Genomic DNA, 10000 nt, shown 5'->3' on the forward strand with positions numbered 1-10000 from the left:
TGACTTCTCAAGGCGATATGTCGTTTTCTCGGCCTCGAGCCAGCAGTTAGAGTGCAGACAATTTTACGACTGCCGCGACGGGGATTGAACTCAGGACCACGAGGGTCGAGTCGGAGTACATATACATATACATATACATATATATCTATATATACATATATATATACTTATACATACGCACATACACACACACACATATGTGTATATATACATATATGTGTGTGTGTGTTTGTGTGTGTGTATATATGTATATATATGTATGTATGTATGTATATGTAAATATATATGTATATATATGTATATGTATATGTATATATGTATATGTGTATATACATGTATATATATGTATGTATATATATATATATGTATATGCATATATATACATATAGATGTGGTGGAAAAACCCACAATGCAAAAACTAGACTCGTCTCCCTTTCATTAAATCTAGTTTTTGCATTGTGGGTTTTTTTTATCATAGTATCAACACGGAAGAGTGTTTTGCCATTCATACGTAAAGATATGTAGATATAGTCATATATATACATATATATACATAAATATACATATGTGTGTGTGTGTGTGTGTCTTTTCTCTGTGTGAATATATGTTTGCGTGTACACACGCATACATACACACGCACACACACACACACACACTCACACACACACACACACACACACACACACACACACGCACACAACACACACACACATCATTCTATATATATATATATATATTAGCTATATACATATATAGATGTATATATACATAATATATATATGTGTGTACGTGTGTGTGTGTGTGTGGTGTGTTTGTGTGTGTTGTGTGTGCGTTCTGTGTGTATGGCAATTGTGTGTGTGTGTGCTATATATACTTATATATATATTCTATTATATATCACATCATATATATAGAGGAGAGAGGAGAGAGAAATGATTAGAGAGCGATGAGTGATGACTGATGAGTGAGACAGAGAGAGTGATGAAGAGAGAGAGAGAAGAGAGAGAGTAGATGAGAGCACGAGAGAGAGAGAGTGAGACAGAGAGTATTACGCAGAGTGACCGATGCGAGTGATCATGCTAGTGTGTCCCGAGTGATGAGTGAGAAGAGCAGTATGTTGAGACTCTTTTTCCCTTGCCGATGGGAGCCGAGCGCAAGTGGATTACTATTCCGAAGATCGGCAATCGAGATTGGCGTTTCTATTGATGCCTAGGTAGCTGGGAGACTGAATGGTCCCTTCCCTATAGAGAGAGGGTTCTTCGTTTCGCGACTCGGCGAGAGGATGATGAGAGGACTTATGGTTGACTTTGATTGAAGCTTCCATGAACTTGGAGCTGGGATCGAGGAGGCGTTAGGGAGAGAGATGTACCCGAGGAGGATTTTCGAGGAGAATTGGAGGAGAAGAGAACGGAGAGGGTTGATGCGCATGAGACGAAGACCCGCTAGACGGGAGGGAGAGACGACTGAGGAGACCTAGTGGGGCGGAGTCAGGTACGCGAAGGCGCTTTCCTCCCACCCTCGCAGGGACTCAGCCCTCAGCCTCGTCGTGCGGTTGCCCAACGGCTTCTGACTATGGGCCGCGACGGCTCCGGGTCCTCTAGCTGATCACGCGGATCCCTGCGCTATTTCGCGCCGGACTGGGCTGTCACAGCATCGGGCCGAGCTCCCATAACACGAAAAAATCCTTTAGACCTATAGACGGATGGTGCGGGTTTGCAGTGGGGGGCGGCGTAGTGATGGGCTGGAGGGGGAATTGACTGTGGGAGGGGGTTGCGAGGGAGGGGCGGGGGGGCGGGGGTGCAAGCACATCACTTCGTCGGAGGATTCTTTGCTTGCATATTATTTTCATTTTTGGAAAAGTGTTCTTTTGGATAGGGAGGAACTCGCTTCGCACCGTCAGCGGACGGCAGCAACAGGCCACGCCGGGCCACGTGGGGTGGCAGTCACGATATTTACAATGGAATTCAAGGACTTTCGCAGAAAGTTTACTCTCGACATAAGCATTCAACCTCTTGGTTAGACGTACCGTCCACCAATTGAGCTCAACTGCTGACGACCTTTGGCCCCTTCAATCAACACTTCAACCCTACATCCGGAAGGCACAAACTTTCCAGGTCAAGGGACCTACACTACAATTCACCCAATCAAGCCCAAATTCGTTCAACATGTCACATGTGATATAAGCTTCTCCTGCCGCTTCAGCAACCCTCTCCTGTACGTAGAGGTGCTATACCTGGCGCACGCCCACCTTCTGCACCACCCGCCGATGCCCAGGCGACCCTCTTGGATCTGCTAGCATTTATCATTCTTTGCTGAATTGCTTTTAACTTTATCTTATAGACCCCTACTCCTTTCTATCTCCCCAGCCCTCTACAGCCTCTCGACCCTCCGTATTATTGCCTCAGCGCTTTGGAACATGGGACGGCCGCTATGCCTGAGCGTTTACGCTCTCCTCCACGCTCAGAGTGAGCGTGGTCGTCTCCCTCCCGCCCCGTGTAGTCGGCCAGGTGAGCTCCTCCGTCTTCGACCTGATTGCCCTAACAGAAGGTGCCACCAAGCCTATGACACTGCTAGTCAAGTAGATTTTGTACCTGGGCCCTACCTTGCCCGACGTAGCCGTGGTGGCGCTCAGGAAGTGTCTCCTAGTTGTAGCGCTACTCCCGGCCCATCCTCCCGAGGACATCGACTCCATTCGCGTGCGTAAGAGGCGTAGATCGGTGCCCTCCTGTTCTTGCAGAAAATTGGGGGACCCACTTCTCTAGACCGATTCTCCCCACTAGCAGGTCTTCCTCATCTTGGCCCGGTGAGCAGAGACTCCTTCGCGTCTAGCCGTTTGGGCATTCCCCCCTCTTCCGGCGGCGTTACCGGGTGCGCCCCTGTATTGTATTCACTCACAGGTATATCCTTACGTTCTGTGAATTCAGGTGAACGCACATCCGGCCAGCGTTAGTCCGATCCTGCCGCCAGACCGCCCCCAATTCGGACCCGGGCCCCACATCCTCGTCTGTCCTCCCTCTTGACGTTCTCTACCCTCCCTCTTTTCACCTCTAACGGCCCTCCCTTCCACGTCCCCTCGCTCCCGCCCCCGCCGTGCTCCCTCCTCAATCCCCCCCTCCCGCCTTCCTACCCACCGCCGCCCAATCACTAATGAAACCCCAACCCGCCGCCAGTTGGTGAACGCTTGTCATGCATCCTGCCTCCGCGGGTTTTGGTAGTTGTATGTTGCCTGCCACCTTCTGACTCAGCATACTGTCTCCGCCCACGCTTATTCGCGGCTTTTCGACGTCCCTTGAGGCTGTCTTTTTGTGGGAGCTAATAATAATACACCTCACTAACGGCCCATTCAAATAGTTTCCGCGATCAGCCGTTCCCTGGTTGCCAATGCCTCGCCTACGCATGCGCCCATTTCCCACGCCACAGTGAAATTGTAACTATATCTTTCTAGTTTAGTGAAGCAGCACTGGCCCAGCACCACGCGCCCCCCGCTCCGCCCATCCCCGCCATCCGCCCCAATCCCCCCCCCCCCGCCCACATCCCGCATCCGCCCCCCCCCCCGCACACGAACTGCTCCCGCCCACCGCCCTGAACATCCGCCCGCCCGCCCATCCCCGCCCCATGACCTCCCCCACCCGCCATGCCACCCGCCCATGACAAGCTCTTCATTCAAATGTCTTTTCAAATCTACATACCTAGAGGAAGCGAGGAGGATGCGGGGGGGTCGGGAGGATTGCGGGGGGGGGGGGTGGTCGGGTTCCTCCGCCTGTTTCTTTTTCTATTCTCTTTCGTTGTCATTTTTTTTCTCGCATTTTCTTTACCCTTATACATAATTTCTATGGTTGTTTTCATTGTCAATATCATCATCATTGTAATATTGATCGTGTTGTGTTGCTACTACTTTTTTCACCCTTATCATCGGCAGCATTTTCTTTTATCTATTATCTTTTGTTATTTCCTCTGTGCAACCGTTATCTACTCTTTCGTGAGTCTCCTGTTTCCTATAATTCAGTTATAGGAGTTCCTCATTTCCAACTACAGTTATCAATGTTGAAAAAAGTAGAAATAAGGATGAGAGAAAGTGATAGACGAGAGGGACTGATTGTTGGGGATATATTGACGTGCGAGAAGATGGATTGAGAGGTGGATGAGACTAGTTTCCGGAGAGGGGGGATGGAGAAGGGGAAAGAGAAGAGGAGGGAAAAAAAAAAAGAGGTCAAAAAGAGGGGAAAAAGAGGTAGAGAGGGGACAATGAAAAGAAAGAACCAACGGGAAATGATGAAGGGAAAAGGAACAAGAGGGAAGGGGGAGAGGGGGAGAAGAGAGAAAGCGGAAAAAGAAAGAGGGATCAAGAGGGGTGAAAAAAAGTATAAAAAAAGAATAAGTGAGAGGGTAAAGTGGGTAAACACATATGAGGAAAGAGGGAAAGAGGGAAAGAACAGAGAGGAGAGCTAGATGGGGAAAAAGAGAGAGGAGAGACGGGAAAAAACAGAGGGAAGGAACAAAAGATAAGCAAATAGAGGAAATACTAGAATATAAGAGGGACAAGAGGGGGGAAAAGAGGATGAAGAAAAAAAGAAGACGGAAAAAGAGGCGGGAAGAAAGATAAAAGAAGAAAGAGGGAGAAAGAAAGGGGAAAATAAGAGAAGCTACAAAGAAAGAAAAAGAAAACAGAGAGCAAGAGGGACTGCGATCAAAGAGGGAAGGAAAGGGAAGCGGCAACAGAGCAAGAGAGGGATAAAGATGGAAAGTTTAAACGACCGGGAAAGAAAAGAGGGGAAAAAAAAAGAGCATAAAAAAAGAGAAGGAGAGCAAAGAAAGAGAGAGCATAGAGGGGAACGAAAAAGAAGCCGGGAAATAAGAAGATCAAAAAAGGGAAAAAAGAGCTAAGAAGAGGGAAAAGGGAAAAAGATGAGAACCGAATAGAAGGGAAAGAGAAAAAAAAGAGGGAGAAAAAAAACAAAAGAGGGAAAATAAGGGGGAAATAAAAAAGAAGAAGAGAGGGGAGAAGAGCGGAAAGAGAGGGGAAAAAAGGAAAGAAGAGAAAGGAGACAAAGAAAAAGACGACGAGGGTGGGAAAGAAAGATAGAAGAGGGAAGAAATACATGTAAAGAGATATCAGAAAGAGGGAAAAAATCATGGAAAAGGACAAGAAAGGAAAGAAGACAAAGAAGAGTAAGAGAGAGAAGAGGAGAAATAAAGAGGGGAAGTGAAAATAGAGAGGGAAAGGAGGAATAGTAGAAAGAGAGAGAAAAGAACAGAGGGAAGGGGGAAAGGAAAGAAAAAGAGATAAAAAAAGAAAATAAATGAAAGAGGAAAAGGAAAAGAGGGGGAAAGAACAAGATGAAAGAAGAAAATCGAAGGAGGGAGGAGCAGAAAAAAGAAAATGAGGGTGGAAGGATAAGAAAGGAAAGATGGTAAAAAAAAAAGAGGGAAAGAAAAGCAAAAGAAAAGATAAACAGTAAAGGGAAGAAAAGAAAAGACGGAAGGGAAAGGCGAAGAGCAAGTCAAAAAAGAAAGGAACAACAAGAGGAGGGGACGATGGGACGGGAAGGAAAGGGAGGGGGGGGGAAAGGGAGGAATTGGGGTCAAGGGATGGCAAGGAAAGAGAAAAGAATAACGGAAAGAGCGGAGCTGGGCCTGGATAAAAAAAGAAGGAGGGGAATAGGTAACGATTGTTGAAAGGGAAAGAATGGTAGGGGAAGACCGGCAAATAGGCAGAGGGCGCAAGCGAGGAAGGGGAAATTAAAAAAATAAAAAGAATAAGAGGGCAGAGGGAACTAGAAAAAGGCCCTTAAGAGAAAAGGGAGAGGGTAAAAGAAAGGGGGAGGCAAAAGGGACAAAACAAGAAAGTAAGGATTAAGAGAAAATTAGAAAACGAAAAGGACAATAAATGCTAAATAGGGAGGGGAAACAAAGTGGATAAAGCCTTCCAAAGGAGAAAAAAGAGAAACACGGAGGACGGGGGGGGATTAAAAGACGGTATAAAGGGGAACTTTATAAAGGACCAAACGTGAATGGAGGAGCGGAAAGGAGGGTGGAAACAGGGAGGGAAGGAAATGGGGAGAAACGGAAAAGAGAAGACACCAAAACAAGGGGAGGAATAGAAGAGGAGGGAGGAAGGAAAGGAAAATAGCAGGTTGATTGAGATGTAGAGGAGAGAAGGCAAGGAAGAAAGAAGGCGAAGGGGGAGGGAGGAAGGGAAAGAAACACGCAGGCGGGAGGAAATAAAAGGGGAAAGGGAAATGGAGGAACGGGGGGAAAGATTAGGGGATTGTAACGAGACGGGGAGGGTAGGGGAGGGGGAGGGAAGCGGGGAGGTGGATGGGAAGGGTAAGAAAGAAAATAACAAATAAGAAGGGATAAAACTGAGGAGGAAAGGGAATTACATGTGGAAAGGGCCAAGGGGAAGGGGGGGAGAAAGGAAGGAGCGGGTGTGGGGACGGAAGAGGAAGAAGAGAAGGAAAAGAAAAAGTTGAACAAACAGAGATAGCATGAAAAAAAGAGGGGGAACTGGGGAAGGAAATAGGAAAGGAATTTATAACGAGAATGGAGGAAGGAAGTAAAGACAAGAGAAGAAGAGAAAGAGGGAAAAAGCCACAATGAAGAAGAGGGGAACTCCAAGATAAGGCAAAATGAGAAGAGGGGAAAGAAAAAAAGAGGAAGGAGGGGTAAGAAGAGAGAAAGAAGAAGGAGGGCAAGGTAGGGGCTGGAGGGGAAATGAATGAAAGGGGAAAGAAAAAAAAGCGGGGAGGGGAAGAAAAGAGGAAAAAGAGGGGGAGGTACAGGCGAAAAAAAAGTCGGGATGAAAGGAAAAAAGAGGAAAAAAAGTTCATGATTGTAAAGATGGGGATGAAGATAAGACTATTAAAAGACAAAAGAGGCTAGAAGAAGTATGAATAGGAAAAGTGGGGGTTTAAGAGAGAGGTAAGATAATAAGAAAAAAGTAAGAGGAGGAAAAAAGTAAGAGGGAAAGAAAGATATCGAGAAAGAAAGAGGGAAGAAACAATAAAATGAAAAGGGGGGAGAAAGAGAAAACAAAAAAGAAATGCAACGAAGTAAGAAGAGCAAAAGAATAACAAAAGGAGGGAGAGACAAGAGCAAAACAGAGCGAGAGAAAGGAGGAAGCAGATAGAGAAAACAAGGAAGAAGAAGTACAAGAGGGAAAAAGATAAGTAATACAACAAGAGAAAAAAAGAGGCGAAAGGGGGACAGGGAGGAGGGGAAGTAAATAAAAGAAAAAAGAAACATAAAGAAAGAGGGGGGAGGAGAAGGATAAAAGAAAAAAGTGGGGATAACAGAGGCGAAGGAAAAAAAAAGAAAGAGAAAGATGGATGAGTGGGAAGGGGAAAGTAAGGGATAGAAAAAGAGGGGGGGAGAGGGGGTATAGAGGGAAGGGAAAAAAAAGAGAGAAAGAAGAGGGGGGAAAGGGAGAAACATGGGGGAATCACTGAAGATAAGACGGGAAAAAAAAAAGCATGAGAGGGAGGGAAAGAAAATGGAAGAGAGGGAGGAGGAAAGAGAAATGAAAAATGAGAGAAAGAAAACAGGGGGGAGAGGGAAAGTAAGAGGGGGAAAAGGGTTAAAGTGCGAGAGGGGAAGGAAAGGAAGGGATAAAGAGGGGGGGAGGGAAAAAAAATAAAAAAAAATGAGAAGGAGGGGGAAGGGGGGAGAGGGAATAAGGAGGGGAAAAGAGAAGAGTTGGGAAAAAGGTAGAGAGTAAAGAGCGCGGGATAAGAGAGAGAAAGTAGAAAGAGAGATGGGAAAAAGAGGGAGATGGAAAAGCGGATCGAGATTAAGAGGGGAAGAGGGAAAGGGGGGAAAGATGAAAAGAGAGGGGGAAAGGAAGCTAAAAATGACGCAGAAAGATAATAGATTAGAGGGAAGATGAGAAGACAATATGGAGTCATGAGAAAGAGGGGGGGAGAGGGAAAGACGAGGGGAGGAGGGGGGAGGAACTTAGAAAGAGGGAGAAAAGGACAGAGGGAAGAGTAAAAGAAAAAAAAGCGAGAAGAGGTGAGAAAAAAGGAAAGATAGAAAGTGGGGGAAGGCAGAAGAGGGGAAAAAGAGGGGGAAGAACAGTCAGAGGGTGAATAGAGGGGTGTCATGATAGAGGGAAGGAGAGATTACAGATGGGAAAGAGAAAGAAAGGGGGAAAGGAGAGGAAAAAGAGGGGGAGGGAATAAAAAGAGGGGGGAAAGAGGGCAGAAGAATGGAGAAAGGAAAACAATATAAAGAGGGAAAGGGAGGATAAAGGAAGGAAGATAAAGGAAAAGAGGGGAAAAGAGCTAAGATGGAACGAGGGAAAGAGAGAGGGGAAGGAAAGGGATAGAGGAAGAAGAGGTAGGGGCGGGGGGAACGAGGGGAAAAGAGAGTAAAGATGAGAAAAGGGAAAAAGAGAGACGGGAAGAAATGGGGACGGGGGGGAGGGAAAGGGGATAAAGACAAAGAGGGAAGGGGGGTAAGAGGGGTAAAGGGGGAAAAGGAAGAAAGAGTAGACGGGGATAGAGGTAGGGAGGGGTGAAGAGAGGAGGGAAAAAAGGGAGGGTGTAAAAGAGGGGGGGGAAGAAAAAAGAGGGAGAACGAGGGGAAAAAAGGGGGGAAAAAGAGGGGAGTAAATGGGGTGGAACGAGGGAAAAAAGAAGGGATGGAAAAGAAAAGGGGGGGGGAAAGAAGAAGAGGGGATAAAAAAGAGGGAAAAAGAGGCATGGCAAGAAAGAAGAAAGAGGGACGGGAATGGATAAGGAGAGAGAAAAAACAAGCAAAGAGGGAGGGAAAGAAGAGAGAGTAAGAGAAGAGGGGAAGATTGAAAAGGTTAGCGAGAGGTATTTGCATGTCACCGTTTATTAGTGCGTCATTTCTGAGTTGCATATCATAATAAATGTTGAGCGGTCGAGGTGAAGTTGAGCAATTTATGTGATTAGTTTACTCATTGCTATTTTATCGCTTTGTTGGTGATAAGATTGGAAATACGTGAATTTCGAGGAGCTGTTTGGCATAGATAATTCCGGCTCTAGATTTTACATTCTCATTGACGCTGCCTGTGTCGCTCCTCACGCACCACACTATAACATACGTTCACTCTCACTCATCCATGAAGAACAAAATACATTGAAACCTTTCATTAATAGGGTTTGTTGCTGTCGTATTTGCAGGCGTAAAGATCTATGACGCATCTCTTTTGCCAATCGTGACGAGTGACTAGTACATGATTTCATATTTTTACATACATTTCTTCTCTGTGTTATGACAATTGGTTCAAGTAAATCCTTGCGGATTGCCGTTGTCGTTTCCCTTATCTACTCACCTATCTATCAGAGACGGTTGGTAGTTCAAGCTAGGTCCTTGCGGATCGCTACTGACGTCTCCCACTCTTATTTTCTTCTTTACCTTTGTGAAAGTAAAACACACACACACAAAACAAAAATGAAAATAATGTAAAATCGAACATTAAAAACTGCAAATTTATATAAATAACCGGCTCGTGGCGCTTAAAACCCCCTCTTCTATGTTGTCTTTTTTTTCTCTTACTTACCCTAAGACTCGTCTCGTGTGTTACCATCATGTTTTGTACTCTACGAAATAAAGAGGCAAGCCGTTATACCTTTATGACTACCTCTGCAAACCAATGTTTAAAGACCTCTCTATAGCCTTTTGCAGTGTGTGTGAGTGTGTGCGTGCGTGCGTGCGTGTGTGTGTGTGTGTGTGTGTGCGTTTGTGTGTGTGTGTCTATCTATCTTTATTTATATATATATATTTGACTTTCTTTCTATCCATCTATCTATCTACCTACCTAGATAGCCCAAGGGGCTAACGCCGACTTGGGCCCATGACCGCATCCACCCTTTGCTTCCAGCCACGAAGGTCCCTCATGGTGAGTCTCCAGGCAGGCCCTTGGTCCATCTCTAACTCCTCGCTGCAGGTCTCGTCGAGCTGCCCAAGCCATGACCTCCAGATAGGCGGGGTCATCCACGGGGAAATGAGAAAGTTGCCCAGATAGCCTGAG

Source organism: Penaeus chinensis, chromosome 20 (assembly GCF_019202785.1).
Source record: "Penaeus chinensis breed Huanghai No. 1 chromosome 20, ASM1920278v2, whole genome shotgun sequence".
In the NCBI taxonomy this organism is placed as follows: domain Eukaryota; kingdom Metazoa; phylum Arthropoda; class Malacostraca; order Decapoda; family Penaeidae; genus Penaeus; species Penaeus chinensis.